This window comes from Harmonia axyridis, chromosome 5 (assembly GCF_914767665.1).
Source record: "Harmonia axyridis chromosome 5, icHarAxyr1.1, whole genome shotgun sequence".
NCBI lineage: Eukaryota > Metazoa > Arthropoda > Insecta > Coleoptera > Coccinellidae > Harmonia > Harmonia axyridis.
In genome coordinates, this window is record NC_059505.1 from 26,793,862 (window position 1) to 26,819,629 (window position 25,768).

General features: G+C 34.4%; 1 protein-coding gene and 2 long non-coding RNA genes across 9 annotated transcripts in view; 2 read left to right on the forward strand and 1 right to left on the reverse strand.

The window, feature by feature from the left end:
• Positions 1-25,768, forward strand: part of LOC123681141 (polypyrimidine tract-binding protein 1) — a 592,501-nt gene that overhangs the window by 18,149 nt on the left and 548,584 nt on the right. The window lies entirely within an intron of this gene.
• LOC123681144 lies at positions 22,837-24,120 on the forward strand. Of its 2 annotated transcripts, none has more exons than XR_006747641.1 (3): positions 22,837-23,044; positions 23,102-23,266; positions 23,324-23,439. It is a non-coding gene; the product is annotated as an uncharacterized LOC123681144 (long non-coding RNA). The 2 variants fall into 2 exon arrangements; XR_006747642.1 differs by adding an exon at positions 23,979-24,120 and having other exon boundaries at positions 22,839-23,044; positions 23,102-23,736.
• Positions 24,110-25,590, reverse strand: LOC123681143. Of its 5 annotated transcripts, none has more exons than XR_006747639.1 (5): positions 25,415-25,590; positions 25,224-25,339; positions 24,681-25,166; positions 24,449-24,621; positions 24,110-24,389 (listed from the first exon to the last, which is right to left on the reverse strand). It is a non-coding gene; the product is annotated as an uncharacterized LOC123681143 (long non-coding RNA). The 5 variants fall into 5 exon arrangements; XR_006747637.1 differs by having other exon boundaries at positions 24,681-24,809; positions 25,010-25,166; positions 25,224-25,590; XR_006747638.1 differs by having other exon boundaries at positions 24,681-24,809; positions 24,900-25,166; positions 25,224-25,590.

Below are 25,768 nucleotides of genomic sequence, written 5' to 3' on the forward strand. Positions count from 1 at the left end.
GCTAAACTGCGTTGTTATGATCCCGTATTAAAATGACGAATATCATCATACTACTGAAAAATTTAATGTAAGTACTTAGGTAGGTACATTTTCTATTGAAGTCAAAACTAATTAATTTCCAATTATTAATGTAATCATTCTATGCGAAATTTGCTGAATATTGATTCGCTTCAGTTATTAGTGATTCTAATTTCGGTTGATTTAACCAAACCTCTCTAACATGAACATATGCGACCAAATCGTAATATAATCAAATTATACAACAATGGAACGTTCGTAAGCCTTCCAATACATATTCAGTTTAATTTTACATAATGTCACGGAGATTAAACATTAATAAATATAGGAAGAATCCACTTTGCATTTATCGATGAGCAATAAGTACCTATCGCCAGTTCAATTTCAAACGGTAGCATAATTGGAAATTAGTCGAGTAATATATTCAGACGTGATTTAATATTTCAAAAAGGGCAGCAAATCAAAACGGAATACCTCCTGGCAGTAAATTCATTCGAAACTAATTATCGGATTGTGAATGAATTTCGAAACTTATTGATATTTCATAATTTAATTTGCAAATCGGCGGCATGAAGTTTGGAATGAAACCGCCGGTTTGAGTTCTGAATTATTCAGGTATTAATCAAAATATTCAGTTGCAAGTTCCTACGGCATAACTAGAGAACTATGTATTAATTTTAGTCTGTGATGACAGGATATTAGTTGCATGTTTCGTTTTGTGTGCACTTTCTCCTATGACATGGACATAGTGGTGTGTACTTGTTAGTGGCCAGCGGTCATGTGTTGATGAAGGAGTGAAGGACCAAGGGATCTTTTTCGTTGCAACTATGCCTTTGATGAGGATACATTGAATATTGCTCCGTTTTGCTTAGAGTTGAAAGCGAAGAAATGATCCAGCTGGTTCACACTGGTCACTGAGTTTCCTTAAAGAAAGAAAGAAGAAAGTGAGGACTTGGATTATGGTATTTGTGACGCAGGGTTTCTTTCGATCTTTCGAACCGATTCACTATCTTTGTGTTTTTCGAATTTTGAGCCAGTAAATGTATCAATCATCTGAATCATATTTTGAATTTTTTGTACAGTGTCCCAAATTCGATGATTACTGAAAGCATTTCGAGAACTATAAAATAAAGGTTGAGTCTTTGAGTTGTACATATATTTCAACCCAAGATTCATGACGTCGATGGAAATACTTTTTTCCTTTACCATTTTTTCCGAATCGGCTTGGTTGAAAAGATACAGGCTGTTGAAAATGCATAAAAAATTTAATTTTTAGTTATATCTGGCAAATGGAATGGAATCCAAGAAAATGATTTCGGATTATAGTTTTTTATTGATGTGATGAATCTTTTTCGAACATAAAATTCCATCGAAGTACGGCCAACTCCAGGATGCCCTCTATACTAAGTGAGAAAAAAATCGTTCCAGAAAAAAAGGGATGAAAAAAGTTTTTCTTTTGACCTCTAATTTTTGGTTTAAATATATGTACGAGTCAAAGATTCACCCTGTAAAATTTTTCTCAAAATAATAAGATATCAGAAAGCAGATCATATCTTGATCCATTCTCGAGAAGGGGGTTTTTAAAAAATGATTGTTTCAAATATTTATATACCGGGTGTTCCAAGTTAATGTATGAGTATACAGGCAATATCTAGCTTATTTGCCAAGATAATAAAAAATTGCTTTGTATAACATCAAAGTACCTTTCCAATGATGTATAGAAAAGGTTCTTATTTTGACAACCCTGTGGTAGCTTCCCCTCTCTTTTCATTTTCAAATGGCATCCCTGTATATTGTCAGTGAAAATTGCGCGTTATTCTATTTGGAATAAAACGATTGTACATACTTGGTATTTTTTTTATTAATGAAACAAAAACATTAATATTTTGTGAAATATGAATTTAATCAAAATACCTACCAATTAAAAAAACCAAGAAACATTTTAAAGCTAGTTTTTTGTTATAAAGGGTGTTTTTTTTCGAGGTATATAACTTTAAGTTGGCATTACTGTTCAAGATGGCGACCGATTTAACAGCTGTCAAGTGATTTATTCTCAGTTTGGTGAATAGACTCACGCCTGAACAACGCTTGCAAATAGTGCAATTTTATTTCGAAAATAATGGTTCTGTGCGGAATACGTATCGCGCACTACGTCCATTTTATCGCCGACAAAATCGTCCATCAGAGCAATTAATTCGATTAACCATGGAACGTTTTCGCACCACGTTTACTCTTATTGATAACTCGCATCCCAAAAACGCCGTACGGTGCGTACAGAAGAAGCTATTGCTGCTGTAGAGCGTAGCATTGAGGAAGACACGAATGAGTCTATCCGCCATCGAGCACAGGAATAAGATCTGTGTCCATCCACTTTATGGAAGATTTTGCGGAAGGATCTTGGTTTGCGTGCTTACAAAATCCAACTCGTGCAAGAATTGACGCCAAACGATCATCAAGTAAGGCGTAGATTCGTCGAATGGGCCCAAAATGAGATTGCCGTTGTTCCCGATTTTCATAAGCGAATTTTGTTTAGCGATTAAGCGCACTTCTGGTTGAATGGCTACGTCAACAAATAAAACTGCCGCATTTGGATTGTAGCTAATCCTCAAGTGTATGTCGAAACACCGTTACATCCAGAAAAACTGACTGTTTGGTGCGCTTTATGGGCTGGTGGAATCATTGGTCCGTACTTCTTCGAAAACGATGATGGCCAGAACGTTACAATCAATGGTGATCGGTATAGACCCATGATTACTAATTTTTTCATTACTGAATTGAGCAATCATGATGTCCAGGAGCTGTGGTTCCAACAAGACGGCGCAACATGTCACACAGCTCGTGCCACAATCGATTTATTGAAAGACACATTTGGTGACCGCCTAATTTCACGTTTTGGATCTGTGAATTGGTATCCAAGATTTAACACCGCTAGACTACTTTCTGTGGGGCTATGTAAAGTCATTGGTCTATGCGGATAAGCCGCAAACCATTGACCATTTGGAAGACAACATTCGCCGTGTTATTGCCGATATACGGCCACAAATGTTGGAAAAAGTCATCGAAAATTGGACGTCCAGTTTGGACTACATCTGAGCCAGCCGTGGCGGTCATATGCCAGAAATCATATTTAAAATATAATGCCACAAGATTATCTTGCCGATAAATAAAATTCATGTCAATCGAATAATCCATCTTTGTTTTATTACAATTCAAAGTTCTTTAGCTCTAAAAAAAACCCTCTTTAGAAAGAAATATCTCTAATTTCCTTTTAAACCAAGCAATTACGTGGTGTCGTTTCCTCTTAAAAATGTCATTTTGTGAATTAGAGCGAAAAAATAAATCATGAAATGAAATTTATAATTCATCCTAACAAAAGAAGTACGGAAAACAGTATTTTGTTATCGTTCAATTATCTGCGAACTGAACAGCCACATCAAATTAATTTGTGTAATTAATTTATCAAACGTGGTGATTAATAATTAGGCCCGTCCCCTGGAAACTCAACCTAATGAACCATGGACGGCATAATAAACCGATTATGGACCGGGTAGTGCTGTGGCTAAAGCCCAAATGGGAACAAGATAACCGAATGAATGCAATTGTTATGTTCTCTCTGAAGAGCCTGGGGTCCAACAGCAACATTGCTCCCCTATAGTCCTGTATAGTGCCTTTGTCGAAAAAGATGTGATGCAGAATCGATAGATACCTAATTGCATTCGATATTTTCTGTAAATTGTTTAGGTTGAAGAGCGAAAATTGCATAGGAAAAATTCGAGAACAGTTATAGGTAATAAAAGTTTAATGAGTCTATTTGATGGAGGATATTTAATATATATCAATTAATTTGACAACTTTGTGTCTAATCCTTCACAATAATATATCTAAATGATATATTTAGTTTATTTTTGTCTTGAAATATATTCCAATTCGAAAAATGACAATTTTGATAATCAACCAGAAGAAAATTCAAAATGAATAAAACTGTACAACCATTTTTCGAATTGGAATATATTTCAAGACAAAAATAAACTAAATATATCATATAGATATATTTTTGTGAAGGATTAGACATGAAGTTGTCAAATTATTTAATATAAGTTATAGGTAGCTTAAATATTCAGGGTGATTCTTTGACTTCTACATATATTTTGACAGTAGATTTTTAAGATCAAAGGGAACACTTTTTTCCTTCACCATTTTTGTCGATTCGGCTTGGAGGAAAAGATTTATTCATTTATTTATATATTTATTTACACTGGAACACAAACACAAAAGTCCCAAAGGCAGTCTTCACTCAGTTACAAATAAAACCTTGATTTTACATGTTATTTACCTATGAACTAAACAAACAAAAAAATCACATGTAAGATACAATATTCAATCTACATACAATTATCCCGGAAAAACCGAAAACAAAAGTCGACGTTTCAGATGTTTTTCGAAAGTTGTCAGCGAACAGAAAAAGAAATCGACGTGTGGACAGACGACACTTGAGGTCGTTATCATTCTGACAAGTGGGGAATTTGCGATGTAGTTTTTTCTCCTGAGCGAGACCTGAATAGTTATTTATAATACAAGTGCAGAAGGCATTGATATTCTTCCACGAGTTCAAAATTCAAAAACGAGCCACGAAGTGGCGAGTTTTGGAATGAACGAGTGGTAGAATGAGCCTTCTGTACGAGTATTATACATCATTTTCTCTAATTCATTGCATTTTCATTGAAATTAATGAAATATTTCCATAAATATATTATAGTGATTTTTGCATTGAAAAATGTTGGTTGGCAGAACTGATTTCTTCAAGGTAAATTGATGAATTGACAGATAAAGCCGTGGCGGAAAGTTCGGAGTACCAACATAGAATAATAAAATATAACCATCAAAACTGTGCGTTTCTGATATATTCTCGCACGATTTTGTTCTACAAGATGTGGAAGAATGAACGGAATAACCACAGAATTAGAGAAACATATTATCTGACCTGAGTCTTAGATCAGGAGCCCTAAAACGAATCTCCTCTAAAATACCAGGAGCAATGATCAAACCATTCAAGAGCTTGAACATGAATGAGGCATCATTTATGAATCTTATATCGACTAGCTTGGGAAGCTGAAAAATCCTACGAGTATACGTGTAGTCGTGATTTTCAATTACAATTTTATTTTTGTAGGCCAGAAACCGAACGAACCTATGCTGAACAGACTCCAAGCGCCGAATATAGCAGTCATATCTAGGGTTCCATATGATCGATGCGAAGTTCAATCGTGAGGAGACAAATGCATGGTAGAGTGTTAAGATAGTCTCATTTTTCTGGAAAGCTTTTCCATGCCTTAGAACTAAACCAAGCATTCTGGAGCAGGATGTGACGACGTTACCAATGTGAGCATCAAAGATTAGTTTGGAGTCGAGTGTTATTCCCAAGTCTCTGAAAATACTTGATTCCTTCAGCTGATGGTTGTCAAGTGAGTACTGGAAAGAGAGTTTGTTGGTGTTCCTAGTATACGAAATTTTCAAACATTTATCCAAATGAAGCAATGAGCAATTATTCTTACAATATTGGGCTAAACTATCCAGATCACACTGGAGATAGTCCTCGAGGGATCGGATCATCATGAACAGCTTAAGATCGCCGGCAAAAAATGGGAACCTACAATACCTAAAGATATATTCATTTTAAATTTTCATAATGAGCTATGCCTCTGAAGTTTTTCCAAGCATAAGATTTTACCATTTGAACCTGGGAAATGAGCTACTATAAAAGAAAAACCATCATAAACTCACTTTTAACATTCCATTTGTTGAACGAATTAGTAATTACAATACAATAAATGAGTTATATACATAAATAAACTAGAAGTATTCAATATAAATATCCACAATTGAATATTCTTTTTCTTTCAACTCACTCAATTTGTTTTCACACTTTTCACATTAAAACAATTATGGCCCTCTTGAAAGTATGTCGATCATAGGATGAATTAATCGAATAGCAAAAGAATAGAAGTATTCAACCTCAATCACATTAAAATTTGTCTAGTATGTACCTAGTGTTATGTTTCGATGTAAGCTCGAATGACCTGAAGAAGAATATAGTAATGTTCGTTAGCAGCAGTCTTCAGTGAGATTTTCAGATCTTGATTGTTGTCATTATAATGGGACTATTTTGTGAGAATTTTTCGAACATTGACGTTGAAAAAGATGTAAACTCTTTTAAATAGAATGTTGATTTTAATGAAGTATCTTCATTTTCATCTACATGCAATTCATACAATAATATTTTGTTAATTAACTCGGATGTGCAAAATGGCGAAGGCGCTATTATAGTTCAACTTAAGATTTACCTCAAAAATTATTAGCTATATTCGTTCAATGAAAAGAGATATAAGAGGCGATAAAACGTCAGATCGGGAGTATGGGAATAACAGCTTCAAATTATTTCTGATTCCACATTTAGGCCGTATTGAATTTTAAAATATTCTGAATAAATTCGAAATGAATATTATTTAAAATCTATTCAGGTACAAATTCTGCGTCACCTTTCTCTAGGAACTGTCCCTGACGTTTCTATTAGAGAAAAATTGGCCACAAAGGTGAAACGTGGTGTTGAAATAACGTTCGAATTCCATGAAATTTCCTTTGATTATACACCAAAAGGAAACATGACCCAAATTTATAGAAGCACAAAGATCCAGGTGACAGGCTACTCACAAAGGCTGAATGCTCGAGGAATATGCACTAGAACAATGCACCAAAAACAATATGGTGAAATATCGATTACACATAAGGTCGCCGAATAGATTACTTTGGAAAATGCAAAGGTATTGTGTGAAAGCTGAGAACAAAAGAGTCGACAAAAGTGTAATAACATTTCTGTCAAATGTTCAGGATCAAAAAGAGGTTTTTCTTATTAAAAAATGGCGGTAGTTAGAAATTTTTTTTTTGTAGGTGGACATAAAATAGTTGAATAATTTAAAACTAATAGAAAAATTAAAACGATACTATTTCAACACTAATGAAATGTACTTTTTTAGCTGTCTTGCTTGTGCATCCGTTGCATTGGACAATTGCCCCATATATCTGTTATTTTTATTAAGTCTCCTGGCAGTGCTCTGTTTTGTCAGTTGTCTGTTTTTGTCTTTTTAGTTTCTGTGTATACTGAAAATGGAAGAAACGGCTTATGAAAAAAAATTCACAATATTGATCATTCATACATATGCTGTATACCCGGATTTTTTGCCAAAATCGAACAAGGCTTATTGTGAACGAGATTTTGGTCCAAAACTCATCAAATATTATGAAACAGCCACCTTATATCCTTATCTTGGAAAGTGGAGAGTATGTTGAATAAAGTGAACTGGGGTACAACTGGAGTTAACATCGATGGTGAGCAGATAAGCCATCTCTGGTTTGGCGATGATATTTTGCTTATAACTAACAACATACGAGAAGCACAATACATGTGGATATGCTAAACGATGTCGCGGAAAAATTCGGTTTAAAAATAAATCTATCAAAAACTCAGTACATGACAAACATGGTACTGAGTAGCCCTCTGAAAATTAACAACATTAAGTTAGAACAAGTGCTTATACAAGTATTTGGGCCATGAGATCGGCATTAGAAGAGATAATCAGACTCACGAAATCCAAAGAAGAATAGGCTTGACGTGGGCGGCGTTCGGTAAACTTTGACATGAACAGAAAACTGCTGATGTCCCAATGTGCTTAAAGAGGAGAGTCTTCAATCAGTGTATTTTGACTGTTCTCACGTATGGAGCTGAGATAGGATACCTAACCAAACCATAAGGAACTGAAGTGGAGCTGGGCTGGACACGTGGCGAGAATGAGTGATGGAAGGTGGACGAAGAGACTTGTGGAGTGGAGAGTTAGACATGAGGCATATGGAAGTAGAGAACGAAATCCTAGTCGGTGAACAGACGATATAAAAAGAGTAGCTGGAAACTGGATTCAGACGGCACAAAACCGAAAAAGATGGCTAGAGTTAAGGGAGGCTTTCGTTCAGCAGTGGGCGGGATAAGCTTTATGATTATGATATTCTTAAATTGGTCTCGACCCACTTTTTTTTATTCGAAAACGCTTATCTGAATCATGACTACGGTTAACAGTCCAGAGAGTCCAGAGATATAAAAGATAACACAAAAAAGGTTTGTGTTTCAAACGTTTACTTTCGAACTTAATTTTTTTTTGAGAAAAAATGAAAAAAAGCTTGAAGTTGGCTCCTCAGAGGAATGCGATGTTTTTATATCAGTATCCTCGAGGTACAAACGAAAATTTCACAAATAGTCATTAACGAATGCAAAAATAGTCTCCATTTTCGAGAAACTGGGTGCTAACGTCACGGACACCGAAATTAGTGATTCAGAAATACTTCCATTTTATAAAGAAGAAGCAAGGCCGGTTATTGGTTAGGTACAAATTCATTAATTGTCTTAATTCTTATCCGAAAATGCGCTACGTAATGAAATTTAAGTTGTTCGATTAGTTTCATTACGTAAGGCAAATGCAGCAAATTCAGTGATCAAATACCTTCAAAATGAAGCAGTCGTAGATAAATGTATTTTGATGCCAGGCACAAAATACTAGTTAACTGAACACGCAATAAAACAGTAACTCTAAACTAAACAGTAACAAAACGACGAAATAATTCCAGAATCCTCTAACAGTATCTCACGGTATCAATTTTCGCTCAGCAATCATCAGGCCCTCCGGTGGATTTTTCCCCAAAAATGCAAATCAGGCAGGTACAGTTCCGTGCTGCTATACAAGAATGGCGGAGGAGACATAGAACGTGAACGGTGTTTTTCCCGCTTAGTTGTTAATTTTCCGCTCTACGAAGCCAAGGGTCTATGGTTGGTCAGCAGATATTAATATTCCGATCACGCGTTTACTGCGAAGGGCGGCAGATGCAATATTCAAACAGTTTTGAAAATTCATTTCCCTGCCTCTTCCACCCTCCGCTGCCGTTTAATCGGCAACATGTTAATGATTCGTTGATTGGCGATTAGTGGAGCTTTTCCACAAGACAGAAATTGTGCGATCAGGGAGGTTTGTTTTTAATCGGTGGACGGGAACATAGAATGAAAGGTGGGATTTGTCGATGTTCGACTTGTCATTGGTTAATGCTGTCCAAATCTCCAATATTTGGTCGAAGACTTGATCGAATTAATTTTGAATAATTGATGGAATGATATTTAGGGCAAGTGCTTTCTGTCCACCGATTCTGAAAGATTCGATTTGATAGGTAGGTACCAATGAAAAGAAGGATGCTATTGGTGCTAATGCTTATCGTCTAACGAATACAAACTGGAAATTAAATTTCTATTGAAAAAAAAAATCTGCATAGGTATATGTCATTTCCTATTTCATCAGAATTTAATCCAATCCAATTTGCAAGGTTATTATTATGTGATATGAATTTATTTCGAATTCGTTAATTTGATTTGATTGATCATTTCCTAATTCATCAGAATTTAAGACATGACTATGCTCCAAGTTTTAAGCTTATTTCTTATATCTAGAAAGTACACAGGTTTGATTGATTATGAGTATGATTTTATTTTCTTTCATTAAATGAATTTGTGTCGTAAATGGAATTATTTTATTTGAAATAGAATTTGTTGATGACCATTTCATCAAAATTTAAGATAAGTCATAAGGTTATTTTTTATTTCAAGAGTGTACACAGGTTTCAATTGTTGTGTAATATGATCGTATTTTTAGTTCATTAAATTGATTTTTGTCGACCAATGGAATTCTCTCATTTCAATGAAAATTGGATGATCATTTCCTATTTCATCAAAATTTAAGATGAATCTATATGATTCAGTTATGAGGGTATTTTTCATATGGAGAAAATTCTAGGTAATATTTGTTATGAAATATGATTTTATTTTAAGTTCATTTAATTGTTTCTTATAGCCTAATGAAATTTTTTTAGTCCAAGTGAAATTGAACGATTATTATTTTCTATTTCATCAGAATTTAAGATGAGTTGTAAAGTTTTTCTTTATCTCTGAAAGATACTCAGGTTATTAATGACGTCCATGTTTTCAATAGTTGAATTAAAATTGAAGTTGTCCAAATTCCTGTAATTTTATTTAAGAACACAGGTTATTTTTGTTTTGTGATATGATTTTATTTTTAGTAAATTGATTTTCTTCGACAAATGAAATTCTCCCTGCTCAAATTGTCTGATAGCGTTTCCTATTTTATCAGAATTTCACCTTTTTTTCAGGCTTTCCCTCGCATACTTGCTGTTATTCTGGAATTTTCTGGTGATTGTGTGAAACATACTTTTCGTGCAATTATAACCGTTTTGATTTGTCTACTTGTCACAATGTTTCGTAGATCCCTGACTTACTTGCTTGGCCTCTGAAGTAAGTTCATTGGCTTTTTATTTGCCTATGAGTTCCATTAATCCATCAGACCCCAGTCTCCTTTATTCCTAGGAAGTGTTGTCCTTTTGATGCTGCTTTTAGGGTAGTACTACTGGTACTTTGCTTTTATCATCAACATTCTCTTTTTGCGTTGCAGATTTTTATTATCTGTTTTATTGAAAGAGTATTGTTATTGTTATTATACAACATTATTATGAACTATATTATACAACGTCGTGAAGGGTACATCCACTTACAGAGAGAAGTTTATCAGTTTAGAATTTACGGAAATACTCATTGAAGATATATCCTTTTATATTGATAAGTGGACGTATTGCCGTCATAACTACAAGAAATTTGTGGATTTCATTAGTTTATTCAATAATGAGATATAAAATCTTTTTTTTTTTATGGAGGGCAATCCACCTTATGGACACCCAAAATATCTTGAAACATGTAAAATACCTGTCGGCACCTGTTGGGTAGTGTGAGGCTCTCCTGAAGGGCATACTCAATGAAAACCCCTATTACACCTCCGACGAAACCATAGAAAAAGGTTCCAAGGATATCAACCTTCCTCTTAGGCATTCAACTTCAGTGCGGCCGGCTCACTAAGGGTTTGGTACTCTACGGCGGAATGTCCGTCTTTGTGTGATTCTGTCCAACCCTAAGGAGTGTGGAATAGGGCGAAAGCAATTCGTTTTTGGTGGTAGAGTCATTCCTAAGGTAACCTAAAAAGCGAGAAGCAACTACAATCAATGAGCTCCTTCATTCCGTGGTTTCACCCATAGCTCTGATTACGGAACTCAAGCCTAGGTAGTTCCCCGTAGGGACTTGGTTAGCAAGCCTCCTTCCTTCGAACTCAATATTCCATGAGGCGACGCCTCTTGAACCTGGTTTTGACATAAGGGTCTTGCAATCTTTGCGAACTAGCACGACTAGAGCAAATCCTAAGACCTCTCAGCACAGGATTCACCTCATTTCGTGCCGGGAAGTTAAAAAAGGGCAGTTTTTAAGATGTTGGGATCTTCTCAGCCTCTTGTGTTTCGTTCTGCTAGACCTGTCAATGATTTCCACCTACCTTTGCGGCATCTGTCTGGTCGGTTCTGAGCTTCTATCTCCTCTTTGGTGGACCAAGTCGGCTAGCTGGCTGCTCTGCTTCTCTTTTCATGTCGCTCGTTCTGCTAGAACCTGTTGCTTGGGAGAGTAGAGATTAAAGGATGTTTTTAGGAGTGGGAGAGGTATTGACAGGAATGTGTTGTTTAGGGGACCATGGGATTGTTGAGGTATGGGGAATGCAGCAGGCTGGAATTAGCCACGCCATATTTTCATGTCAGTCTTTGTTTCACTGTCTACTTTACAGCAGGCAGTTAGGCAGTTACTACAAGCCCTCCCACCACGGCAATGTGCTGACCTCGGGAGAGAAGTTATATAATCTGTACAATTATATTATTACATTTTCGATATTTTTCTATAATTTTTTGTAGTTCTGAAAATCTGAATTTCCCAAAATGGGATTCCTTAATTTTTTACCTCAATCATTCATGAATCATAAACTCGAGCTGGGCGAATCAACGTGGTGTAACAACTGATTTTTATACCAACTTCCATGCGAAAAGCTGTGAAAATTTCGGAGGGGTCGAAATTTTTCCTCCTCGAACGATTCGAAAGATTTATGAGCTCAACTCTTTCGTCCAGTTCAACATCAGTCCTCAAGCTGACGATCTATAATCCGAATTATAGAAAGAAATGAACACTCCAGTAATTCCGATCCGATACATAATACCCCCAGGCGTCGCGGCGCTCGGCGTTATGCACGTGACGTCCATCAAAAATGAACGGGAAGAGACATGCGACGACGCGCCCTGGGACGCCTGCAATTTCCCTAACCGGAAACAATCAGCCGAGGGCGCGATAACGGATTAATATTTTTGACGGGACATATTGGACATGCATATTCGATTAGGACGACGCATGGACTAGAAGCTCGTCTCTAATTGGACATTCATGAAATTATTCGACGTTAATGTGTCTGCCGGCTCTCCCGATCCTGGACCGCTATTATTGGCGGAAGTCGATTTATGTTACGCCGTCTTTTTTCCGAACGAGACTGGAAAAATGATTCGCTAAATTTTTGGGTTTTGTGCGACCGATGGTTCTCTTTTGGAGGGTATATTACCTTTTCCACTAGGTTCTTCAGTGCAGATTCATATTGATTGATCCTGTGCGGAAATGGCTAGATCGATTCTTCTATTTTTTGAAAGAAACCTTTGTTTGGTAGTTGAGAAAAAACTCACAATTTATTTTCCCACAAAAATTTCATAGTTTTAGTTTCATATCACTTTAAAAATTGATATGTTTTTGATGAAACTATGTCTAAATATTACAGTGAATAGTTGTTACTCTCGACTGAAAATTTTTGATTCAAACGGAAAAGTTGGAGTCAACAATAATGATTTTAGCTCTTCATTGTTTCAGCCAAGCTTTCGGATATATTCTTATCCAACTTCAGGGCTACTGGAAATTACAAAATGTTGTGAAAAACATACAGAAATCAGTGTAATCAAACTTACATCAATGTGAGACTTCAATGTTAACAATAATAACAATAATATAATCTCCATATACAATATACCAGGAAAAAATTTTTATTCTGCTGAATCTCAATAATTAAAATATAATAAGTAAAACTCTAAAGACATATGAACGAATAATGTCGAAAGGTTAAAAACATAGAAAAACTCAAAGACAAGAGGCACAGAAAGGAATGACACAAGAGGAGAAGTGATGTCACAAAATGAGGAAGTATAAGGCGTTTTCTAGTGGGAGAATCAAATCTTATCCATATTAATCAATTCGACGATATTGCAATAAATGGAATTGATACCATTAAAATCTGAATTGAAATTCAAGTTTTTATCATGGCTCATGATTTCAACCGCCTCCAAAAACTCTCGTTTACACTTATTTCGCTCAGATCTCAAACACCTAGCATCTGAGAATTAGTATGTCCGGTTTCGTATATTATATGTTTTGATAAGCCGGTGGTTTGTCTTTCTCTTGTACAATCTCTAACATGTTCTTTTATTCGAGTATTCAAATTTCTGCCAGTTTGGCCTCTATATGGCTTATTACATTCCATGCAATCAATGGAGTAAATTATTCCAGACTTGTTGGCTGTTGGTGTTTTGTCCTTCATTTTTGAGAAAACATATTTACCCAAGTTGCAAGGCATGCGTGCAGCAATATGAGATCTTGATTGTCTGGTACATGACTTCTGAGAGTTCTTATGATGGAAGGTGTGATGGCAGGATGGTAAGGCATAGAGACAATTTTTTTAGGAATAACTGAACTTTCCCCATCAATGGTTGGAAGGTTATCCTGTCTCACATTTGAGTCAGATTCTGCGATGCGACCAGGGTTGTTAAACAAGCATTTATTCAGAAGTCTTCTTCCCAGAAGACTTCTGAATAAATGCTTGTTTAACAAAAAATTAAGAATTTTTAATGAGGAGGTGATGTAATCTATGAAGGCTGGATTGCAATAGGTGAGGGCTCACCAACTTTTCTATTCGACTTTTCAATCCCAGTATGAGGTTAATTTTATGTTTAAAGTCTTGTTTTTTACAACATTTTGTAATTTTCAGTAGCCCTGAAGAAGGATAAGATATTATCCGAAAGCTTGGCTGAAACAATAAAGAGCTAAAATTATTAAAGTTGACTACAACCCGATCAACCTTTCCGTTTGAAACTAAATATGACATTTCATGAATTATACCTGATTTTTCGTTGGGATTGTTTAGAAATCCATAAATCAATACAATTTTCAATTTCAAATAATTCATCACAATTCTTGAAATGTCAAATTTAGTTATCGAAACATGGAATTTTAGTTTCTTCCTGTGTTTTCCGGAAGACTCAGAATACCCCACACAGTTGGAAATTGCGGTTTTACCTCATTAAAAATTCTTCCTCGATAACTTTTAAAGTAATCAGTTCTGGTATAGGGTTTGCTTAAGTGACTCCCTTTCTTTTTATACGTATAATCGACTGAAATAATAGAAAAATATAGGTTCTAATTTGAAAATCTTGAGTTTTGATGAATTTGATTTGTCCACGGTCATGGTCTTCAGATAAACACCCTGTAAATTTTTCGTTCAAACCGCGAACAGTTTTATAATACTACGTATTTGCAAAATCGAAAATGATAGAGGTTTTTACGATAAAAACTTTTTCTGTCTGTTTTTATTGTCATAAAAAATCTATCTATCTAATGATGCAATAATAAACTGGGTGTTTCATTTGAAATAAGGAAGTATTAGTCTGTTTCCGGTATAACTGGAGGAAACATATTTTAGGGCGAAAGATTATTGTCTCAAACCCAACATGTTATTTTCAGCACAAAATTGTGATTAGTTTTCCATGAACGTCTAATAGGCCATCGTGGTGAATCACTCTGTATATAGGTAATGAAGTACATAGTTAAAGTACTGATGAGTGATGGAATACTCCAAGAAATGGAGATTCAAAATGAATACATCGAAGACACTTGCAATCTACTTCGGAGGAACAACAGTAAAGAAAGAGAAGGCAGGAAACGCCAAAATATAAAATCAGACGATTTGAAAAAACGAAGCAAAATACCTGATAGTATTACTAGATGAAAAAATGAATTCTAACAAACAGATAAAAAAAGAAAAATAGGCAAGGCAATTGCACGGCAGACTGTATCCGCTGCTCAACTCTAAAAGTAAACTTTCCTCAGAAAACAAGATGAAGATAATGAAAATTGTGCTAATACCAAGCATTACGTATGCAGGAGTAACCTGGTATAATACTAAAGGCAATAACAAGGATCAGTTGCAGAGTAAGCTAAATACAGTAATCAGAAGAGCGGTTGGCACCTAACCAACCAACAAATCACAGAAGAATTGAAAATTTAAACTATTGAGGAAGTAGTTAACAAACAAAGAAAGAAGACAATGGAGACGCTGAAAGAGTATGAGAATAAGGAATTAAGAAAGATAGTATCATACAAATAAAAATAAAAAGGACAGATAAGAGGAAATACCTCTTTCAAAGAACCAAATACAAGCAAAAAGTGAAATGCAGTAGGGAGGAAAGTAATCACACAACAGTAGAAATTAAAGTAGAGGCGTGGGGAATAAAATTCCATTCCTTAAACAAAAAAAAAGATCTGAATTTGTTCAAGTAATGATTTTGTATTTTTGACAATTCATGGCGAAATTTACTTTTCGTCAACAATTGCGAAATATTTTACTTTTCCGTAACCAGTTGCGGGAAGTAAAAAGTTTCGAAATGTCGAAGAGTCTTCAAAAGTGTCATTTTATATGTCAAAATTATAAAAAATCTATTTATTTTGATTGAAAATAAAAGCACGTCGAATATAGTTTATAGAGAAGCTTTACTTTAATTCGATATATTTAGATCTTATTATAATAGAATACCAACTGTTACTCCATTGATTATATTATATTTAGTTTATTTTTCATTTTGGTTTTGTCCATCCATGCAGTTTTTCAGAGCGCGGGTGAAACTGCTCTTCAGCTAGTGTTTTAAATGAATATATATTTGTAATTTATAATTTTTGCCAAATTTTATCTCGATGCTGATCAGTTTATGAGAAAAGAAATTGTCGATTCGATCTATCCTTTGAAAGTGTCTATCTCAACAGGCAATTAGTATTCGAGAAAAATTTTCTTATTTCTGGATGAGGACTCCGCTCACGAATTGAAGACATTCATTTTGAATCACCGTGTATCATACATGTATAAATAAACGTACAATCATTGTAATATGAATCTCTTAATTCAAAGACTTGAATTCATTTTCGTGGAAGGCTCGTCACTTAGTCTTATAGCGCCTCGGTAGTTAGTATCATTAAAACATTAGGTTCATGTAGATCTGTTCCTAATTTGAAACAAATCGATTTCGACTCAGCATTTAACCCCAAATCCAATTGATATCCCGATGGTTCATCAGTATCACCGACCGGTCGAATACACTGCATACCATAATCATTGAAATAGGCACAATCTGGATCTGTATAACCGCACATCGTATTAGTCGCTCCAATACTCCATTGTCATTTGCATGAATTTGTAGATACCGCATCAAATATGCATAATTGACCGAATCAATCGGAATCGGTTTGTTTCCTGGACATTGCCTGCGGGTGTTCCGACAGCGGTACTGAAGTAGCTTGATTATGCTTGATTGATTGCAGAGATATGAGGTCTTTTAATACTAGCGATCTCCATCAGATGTAAGTTAGGGTTAGCTCGCTTCTATGGATCTTCTTGCTAAAGTTATGAAATAATTGTACTTACAACTTTCACATAATGATTTGTAACTCATCATAATATTTCAGTAACCTTCATTACAGCACTAGTGTGTTAATGTTATCCAACCAAAATGAAACTCATAGTAGAAAATTTGAAATTTGGAGTCGATATTTTAGGTGTAGTAAAAAGAAAACCACTATTTTTTCAACAGATGGATTTAGTTATCTGTATCTCGCGTTATATAAGTCCTATTGGGTTTTAGTGCATGGCGTAAAACTACAAAAACTTCTCTGACAGTTTTGTGATGCGTTGACTCAGTTTAGTTTGAGCGCGCTTCAAAGATTGACACTAGCAAGGTGAAAATATGCTATATTTTGGATCGATAACGGCGAAAATGAAAGCCAGGCGACTGAGAATGTGAATGGTGTTTTTGGCCCTGATACTGTAGAAGACAAGAAGTAATTTCGATGTGGATGCACCACGCTCTGGAATTCTAATTGTAGAAAATGACGATAAAATCATTGATACTGTCGAGTCCGACCGTCATGTAAGCACTGTTTCCATTGCCCAAGAGCAAAAGATAGCACAAAAAAAATTGGGAACATTTGCATAAGGCTGGTCTCAAAAAGGAGCTCGATGTATGCGTATCACACGAGTCAACGCAAAAAACCTCAAAACCTCATGGGCCGAATTTCCATCTGCGAATCGCTGCTGAATCGCAACAAAATCGACCTTTTTTTGAAGCGGTTGGTGACTGCCGATGGAAGGTGGATCACTTACGACAACGTCAAGCGATAACGGTTATGGTCGAAACGGGATGAACCGAGGATTAAAGGCCAGGAAGGTTTGCTATGTATTTGGTGGAATTAGTTGAGAATTATCTACTATGAGCTGCTCTTCTATGGCACAACTGCTAACTTGGAACTGTACTGTCAACAATCAGACCATCTGAAGGAAGCAATCGCTCAGAAGCGGCCAGCTTTGGCTAATAGGAGAAGAATTGTGTTTCATCAGGATAACGCCAGGCCACACACATCGACAGTGACTCGCCAGAAGCTCGGGGAGATTGGTTTGGAGATTCTTTTTCATCCATCTTATAATCCGGACCTGGCACCAAGTGCTTACCATCTGTACCTCTCCATGGTGAACAATTTTGCTGGTGAAAAATTCGCTACAACAGAGGGGCCTGTGAAAAACAACTGTCTCAATTTTGTGCCAATAGGGACGAGTACTTCAATAAGAGAGGCATAATAATATTACATTAAAATGGCAACATATTATCGAACAAAGCGCCGCATATTAGAACTGAATCGGATCAGTCTAATTATAGTTATTGAAGCCTTGTAATGGAATTCATTTACTACACTGAAAACCCATTCATTGTGAACAACAACAAAATACTTGGACTTAGATAGTTAGTTACTAGATATGTTGTGAGTGTAAACATTCTTAGTAGATGTTGTGGCAATATTCTCCTCTATTAGAAACACATCTGTGTTAGCTCCTAGAAGCCGTTCCTTTCAGTTCTCACTAGAAGTTTCAATGTAACCTTCAGCGAACGAATGAGATTTCGAGACACCAAGCTTTTCACGGTTGAAAGATCAGCTTCAGATGCAGCTAAGAGGGAGATTGAAAACAGTGTCAAGAATCTTCCTATGGATAAGGAAAATGGAAAAACCCATGTGATTTTCGTTTCAGAAATGCGATTAACTGAACGTATTTTTCCTGATACATTCTTCTTATTCTTTCTGATCGATATTATTGTTCTCAACATTGAAGTATTTGCATTATACGTTCTTGCTGATTATGTTAAATTTTTTTTTACAGCACCATTTTTTTTTACCGATCGAATACTTCTGTGGTTAATCTCGCACAAAACTCTAAATAATAGTGGAAGCCTTGTTCTCCTTATCAGATAGCTTTGTCATTTCAAAATATGTTATTATGTCAGATGAAACTCCGACAAAGGTTGACGAAAGAAATTCATGAGAGAATTAATTTTACTCAACTCGTTCTAATAAATATCGTTTCCTAATATTTCGTATTCTTCCTCAACAAGTGCATTTCCTTAAAAGCATAATAAGTGAAAGTTAAGTGCAACTCTAGAGTGAACTCAACCCATCATCGCATTTACCCCATCTGCAACCTCTTCTCTTCTCATCTCATCAAGTTTTACGGATCTTTTCTTCATAAAGCTGCCCTGGTGACAGCAATCCTGCTATTCTTTCTTTCATATCGTGCATTATTCCAAAGAGGAATACAATAATATACTTACGCAAAATTTCAACTACATCAAAAATTTTGTCACTGAAATATTCGGTTTTGTTTTTTAGATATTCTGCTTGAATTTTTTATGGTTCTAATGATACTATGTACAGCGGCGACCTCTCGAAATGGTTATTCTATTTATTCAAGCACAATCTTTCTCGATTCTGATTTTGTGATATGTCTTTATTGATTAATTGTTTTTTTTTAGTTTTTTATGTTTTTTTTATGCAATCAACATGAAATTTTGCAAGAAGCTTGAAACTGTAATTTTACACGCAAATGCTAATTTTAATCTCAATTGAATAAAAAATCAGGTCTGAAGAAAGAGTATGAATATTTAATAACCTTTTAAAAATTCCCTTCCCATCTTAATGAACAACTAATTACATCACAACTTGTTGCAGTGAGGATCATATCCAAACTGGAGTAGATGGCAACTCAGAAACAACTAAGATTGATAGCAAACTGTTCAGGTGTCAAAAACAGATTATCTTGAAGTAACTAAATTATAACAAGTTCATGGCTTTAGACATAATCTTCATTACCTAGACGAATTTTTCTAAGATGGTAGAACTTTAGCGTGAATATGAAGTTAAATAATTTTGTTGTTGGATTTATCTATTTGAGAACGATTCTTTTCTGTAGTTTATGTTTTGAAGAAAATTTGAGGATTTGATACAGTAGGTATTGCGTATGTTGGACCCTTTATTCCATAATGAAATTATGAAGGTTGTTCATTCACCTAGTTGAGGTTGAATTTACTTCAAAACTAAAAGAAAATGCATATTAGTCCGGTCAATTTAGACCAAAAAATGAGAGTGAAGGTACATAAATTCCCAACAAGCTAAAAATGAGTTGAATTGTTCAAAACATAATTATAAACAATACCTGGAAGTTTCCTATCATTCCCGTGTAGAAAAATTTTTTTATTCAAGGTCAAAGATCAAAAAATGAGTTTTTCGCGATTTTCAGCAAAACGGTAAGTTTTATCATGAAAGTACCTCAGACAAAAATTGTAGATTATAAAATTATCTATAAAAAATGTATCAATGGTTTATTTCCTACGAGCCACCGTTTCTGAGATATACCGATTCAGAAAGTTATAACAGTTGTTATTGTCGTTAGGTCAGGTAAGCGCGTTTTTTTTAATGTGGTTTCCCCATTAGGCCTATTCCACGGGTCAGTTGTGATCCTATTTAATGTGAAACTATTGCAAACTATTGGAAATTTTCAAAGATTGGAAAAGATAAAAGCGGTACGGAGCTCCTAAAAAAACAACCTGTTTAGATAATCATCGATATGCATGTTTTGTTGAAAATACTAAAAATAAAAAACTAGTTCAATTAGCTTGTCTTCCTCCAACCTCAGTTGCTGCTCATCAACATCTTTTTCGGGTTTATTACCAAGTTCAATTTATGTACCTTCGAATGTCTAAATGGACCGGACTATATATCATCTGGAAGTTAATATTAACTTATCGACTATCCAAAAATCATTTTCTTGTGATATTCAATTTCTAAGTAATGAAATTGACGAAATATTGGAATTATTACCCCAAAGTTATACTTTATTCTTGATTTATACGTTAACATTAGTGAAACAATTGACTAAGGGTACCTAATATTGATCTTATTGCTTTTATGTTGAAGTTATTATGATTTGTCAAAGACTCTCGGCAAGTTTCACAAAACTTTGTTGAACCGATCAACATGTTATTTGAAGTTTGAAATGAATGGGGGATCATGTAAAGTAAATGATCAACATAGCGAAAATGTTGTAAAACATGGTCTAAAGTTGCAATTTATGTCCAAAATGTCGTATTATTTGATATATGAGAACTAAATACCTGTTGGAAGGTAAAATCAAGATAAAAGGAAATTATCTCTGAAAACAAAGTAAAAATAATAAAGACACTGGTAATTCCGGCGATAACATATGCAGAAAGCTTATGGCACAATATGGAAAACACCAAGAAAAGATCTTAAAGAGTGTACTGGATTAAATAGTTAGATACGCCGACACATGTAGAGTTTTCCAAGAAAAGGTTTCATTTTCAATTATAACTTATATGATCTCCCATTAAAGTTTGACCCTCTGAAAGTAGACACATTGTATAATTCATTCCCCTGTTATGTTCCGGCTACACCTAATATTAAGACCACCTTAGAAGTTAACCCCTTCGTAATTATTTCACTTTAATATCCTAAGATGCATAGCTTATTCATTCAGAATCAGTGGCGGATCCAGGGGGGTTAAAGGGGGGTTATCATCAATGCTTAGTGTATTAAAATCGTAATGATTTATTTGACAGTGGCTTTGTTTTATCTATTCCGAGTAATTTTTAAAGTTGAATCAGTCAAATTTTTACGGCAAAATGTTTCGAATAAAAAGGTTAATGGTTACGAAGACCAAGTCCATTTATGCCTGAATCTCTTCCATTTAATTACACCTTACTTATGGTGTATAGGGGACATCTTTGAAATTTCAACTGGGAGCCACTTTATTTTTATTGCAGATTCCTATCTATTCTACGGCAAAACATACAAAAGTTTTGCATAAATAATTTTTCACGAATCGTCACAGATGGCACTGTAATGGAGCTAGAATTTTCCGTCTAAAAGATCTTAATATATCCGTTGTATAATTTATTCACTTGAAATTTCAGTCGTAAATTATCCAACTATTTGTTGAAAAAATGGAAATCGTTCGCGCATAAAGATAGACAGCTTAACTGCTAGATTGCAAATAACATTCTTTCAATTGATTCACATCTTCACTAATTGATGGGAAGTATTTTGGACCAAAAACAAATAAATTCGCCATTTTCAAATTATTGATGGCAGTACATGTACTGAAAAAAACAGTTCAGCAGAAAACGTCCGAATTCCATGTGAACAGGTACGCTAAGGTCTGTTTGGAACAGTTAAAAATGAAAATTGGCCACACCATATAATTATCAAAATAATATTTTCGCACTTTTGCGGAGCACCTTTTCAAAAAGCAACTCTCAATCGCGATCGCGAAAGACATATGTGAAATTTAGTAATAATTAATAATGATTGTGACTATTCAGCGACTGTGTATGCTTATTAATATAAATCGAAGATTTTTTCGGAATTTATTGTCTTTTTCGAGTTTTATTGTTACTTCAAACAATTGATGAAATAAACATTCATTATCCAGCATGGATAGACAAATCCTCCGAGACAGCTCATTATAAAAGTGATTATTGATTTCAGGTAAGCAGTTGCCAATATCATCTTTATTTTATTTGGATGTGTGTTGCCGAGCGAATTATTATTTTTGTTGCAAACTGAAACAGAAAAACAATTCCTACAATACAAAGTCGCTCAAACGGAAAATTCAAACTCGAATACAAAGCCATCTGTGACGTTTCGTGAAAATTGTTCTTTCAAAACTTTGTATTTTTTGCCGTAGAATACGAATCCGAAATTAAAAACAGGGGTTCCTATTCGGAATTTCGAAGTTGACCATCGCACCCCCACAAGGGGTAATTGAATAAATATAAATTAAATAAATGGCATAAAGGGATTTCTTCACTCAAAACCATCAACCTTTTATTCTAAACATCTTTTCCTTTCGTGACTTGACTTATTGAACTTCACTACGTACAGGACGAAGACTCTTGACTAACATATTTGTTACAATTATCTTCTTCTTCTTCTTCATTCTTCTTTTTTAGGCGATTCGCCTGTTTCTTTCCGTCGAATCTCTGCCTACACTGACAAATTGTCGCTCCATCGCTTTCGAGGGCGTCCTAAACTTCTGCGACCTAGTGGTGATTTATCGCGTGCAATTCTGACCATCCTTTCCTCGTCCATTCTAGGATAAGCTAAAACGGACCAAATATTTGGACCCGAAGCTCATGAGTTACAGATACTCCCAAAGATCCTAAATGAAAAGTAACTGTCATGCGCGAGAATGACGAGAATTCCCTTCAAATACGATTTTGACGTTGATGTTATTTTGTTCCAAACGACAACAAAATTTACATTTTCTGTTGTTTCCCATTTTAATTGCAGAGTGGGATGAAACAGGTAGGTATATATGTAGAATTTTTCCAAAATTCGTCTTTAATTGAGCTTTTTTTGTAGATGAAATTTGGTATTATTATATCAACAGCTACAAAAATATACAAAATCTTCTGCAGACCAATTTTTAATATAAACACATTATACAGAACTGAACTAGTGCCAATAAGGAAAAGACTGCAAAAATTTCCAAGGAAACTTCTAAAGGCTACACAACATAGAACTAAAGTGACCATTGATGCCAATATGATAGAAGTTGTTTATTATTATTATATTTATTTGTAGGTTGATCAATTAATGTGATTTGATAATATGAAAGAGAAGTTTGTATGATGAGATTGAATTGAAAGTGCCCTTTTGTTACTATGAATAAGTATTCAAATTAAAGCTTCTTATAATTATTTTATGTGAATTGAGAAATTTATTGTTTGTAATAATGGATTGAACTTTAAGAAATTACATTAAAATATCTAGAAATCGATTTTTAAAAGTACTACTAGCTTGTTTCATATTAAGATTAGTTTGACATTTCACCTTGATAATAATTTCAAACTTTAAATCAATGTGTTATGTGAAGGATCAGGGCAAGAAAAAGATTATTTCAGATTGTAGCATCCCTTATACTATTATATATAGATCATTCAGAAACCACTCATGAATCTCAAAAAAGATTTCTCTTGGGGTTTCAATACAGAAGGGTAATATCATTTAGTGATTATGGTTAACACTCGGACAATAATAAGTATATGATTGATAAAAAAATTGGAGGACCAATTTTGTCACTTGTATCATAATAAATATTTCTTTTTTTTAATAAGAAATCCAAATTGTTAATTTTTAGGTTTTCTTGCACTCTATAATAATATACTGAATAATTTAACGATATTACTGGGCAGATGCTCCATTACTAAAAATGCTAATGAGGTAATTTTATTTTCAGATTAGGATATAATGCATATAATGGAAATATAATAAAATCTGTATCAAATTCTTTACAGCATAGAGAATTTTGGCTGTTCAACACAGTTGAGAATACACTTTCATTGAGTTATGGGAAATGAAATCGTATAATCAATACAGGAAGTAGTTTATTGTAAGAAAACTTACAGTTGTTCAAAATTATATATAATTATATTATATTATTATATAATATATTAATTTCATTAATTTATGTAAAGGATGTATGTCATATTTTATTTTGATATTGACTGGTTCTTCTATCCACATTTGAACATTGTACGTCTCTTATATGTGTAACATGCTGGTTCAGTTAGAATTTATTACCTCGATTTTTTTGTCAATCTCATTTCAATGTTCTAAATTATTTGCTATGAAGTTCTAGTAGTCTCTGCTAAAAATGAAAAAAGAATATGAATTGAGAGAAAAGTCATTTTCATGGAAGATGCATACTATTCATTTTTTTTCTTGGGAAATAGATTTGCTTCTCAATTTTCACTTCTTAGATGTTAGTTCTTCTTGCCATTGACCCTATGTTTGGAAAATTTTCCATTGATAGTTGCAAATACTCTCCTCTTTCCTTCTGCATTGAGAGTCTTCAATTGTTTTACACATTTCAGCAAATCCTAAAACAGTTGAAATAATGAATTATACAAAAACTTGAATTGAGCTTGCTTTAACTTACATTTTCTGTGTCATTGCTTATAGATGTGAAATTTTGTGAACTAGAAATGGTTTCGTCTATAAAATGTCCCACATCTTCATTATAGTTAACTTGTTTATGGCTCATTAATTTTTAAATTGTTGTCGTCATCTTAAACAGAATTCATTCTTTGTCCGAACATAGTAACAGCATGCAAATGCTTGCACAATATAACTTTGATGCTATTAGTGGAACACTCACATTTATATTTGTGCAAGCATATTTAACAATGACTACAATATCCTTAACCACAATCTGGATCACATGATGATATAAATTGTGTATTATAATATTTATCATCATATACAGACCTCCTCTATTAAGTCTTTCATTGTTTCTGCTTTTTTATGAGATTCTACAGAAATTTTTTGTTGATAGTTGTTGGAGTTAGGTCTTTCATTTCTCATAATTTTCATCCACGTCTTCTCATCAACTATTTCTTCCAACAAATCTGATAGCTTGTCAACTCTAAAACAATGAATACTCGTAAATTGATAATTGCAAGAATAGAATTATGTATAATACCTTATTTTCTTTTGCTTCTATTTTATTAGATTTCGGATATTTATTCAAGCTCTCTATCGCCATATTTGTATGAATACCTGCTCATATTCTTTTACAATAGGCCACATCATTATTCTCTGTTGGTTTTGAAAGTAATGATTATTATATCCATGATTAGTTTCGTTAGAAACAATCTGCCAAATTCTGCTCACTTTTTCAGATGATTTAGGAATTTGGGTAAATTTGTTCTTCCTCATTAACCAATATATTTGTATGAATTAAGCAATAAAAATTGCTCTTCTACACTTTTTCACTTGAAAAATTCGAATTTACCCAAATAGAGGCAAATGTATTGTCACTGTGTCTATTCATGACAGTTGACAAGTGTCAAGTAATGATTTTAGTTGCAGATGCAGATCCTCGGGAACTCGAGGATGTACGACACAGCCGATTCACGAAGAAACCCGAATCATCGATCGGGTCGAAATATTTGGTCCGTTTTAGCTTATCCTGTCCATTCTACTTATGTGGTCGTTCCATTCTCTCTTTCGACCCAATACCCACTC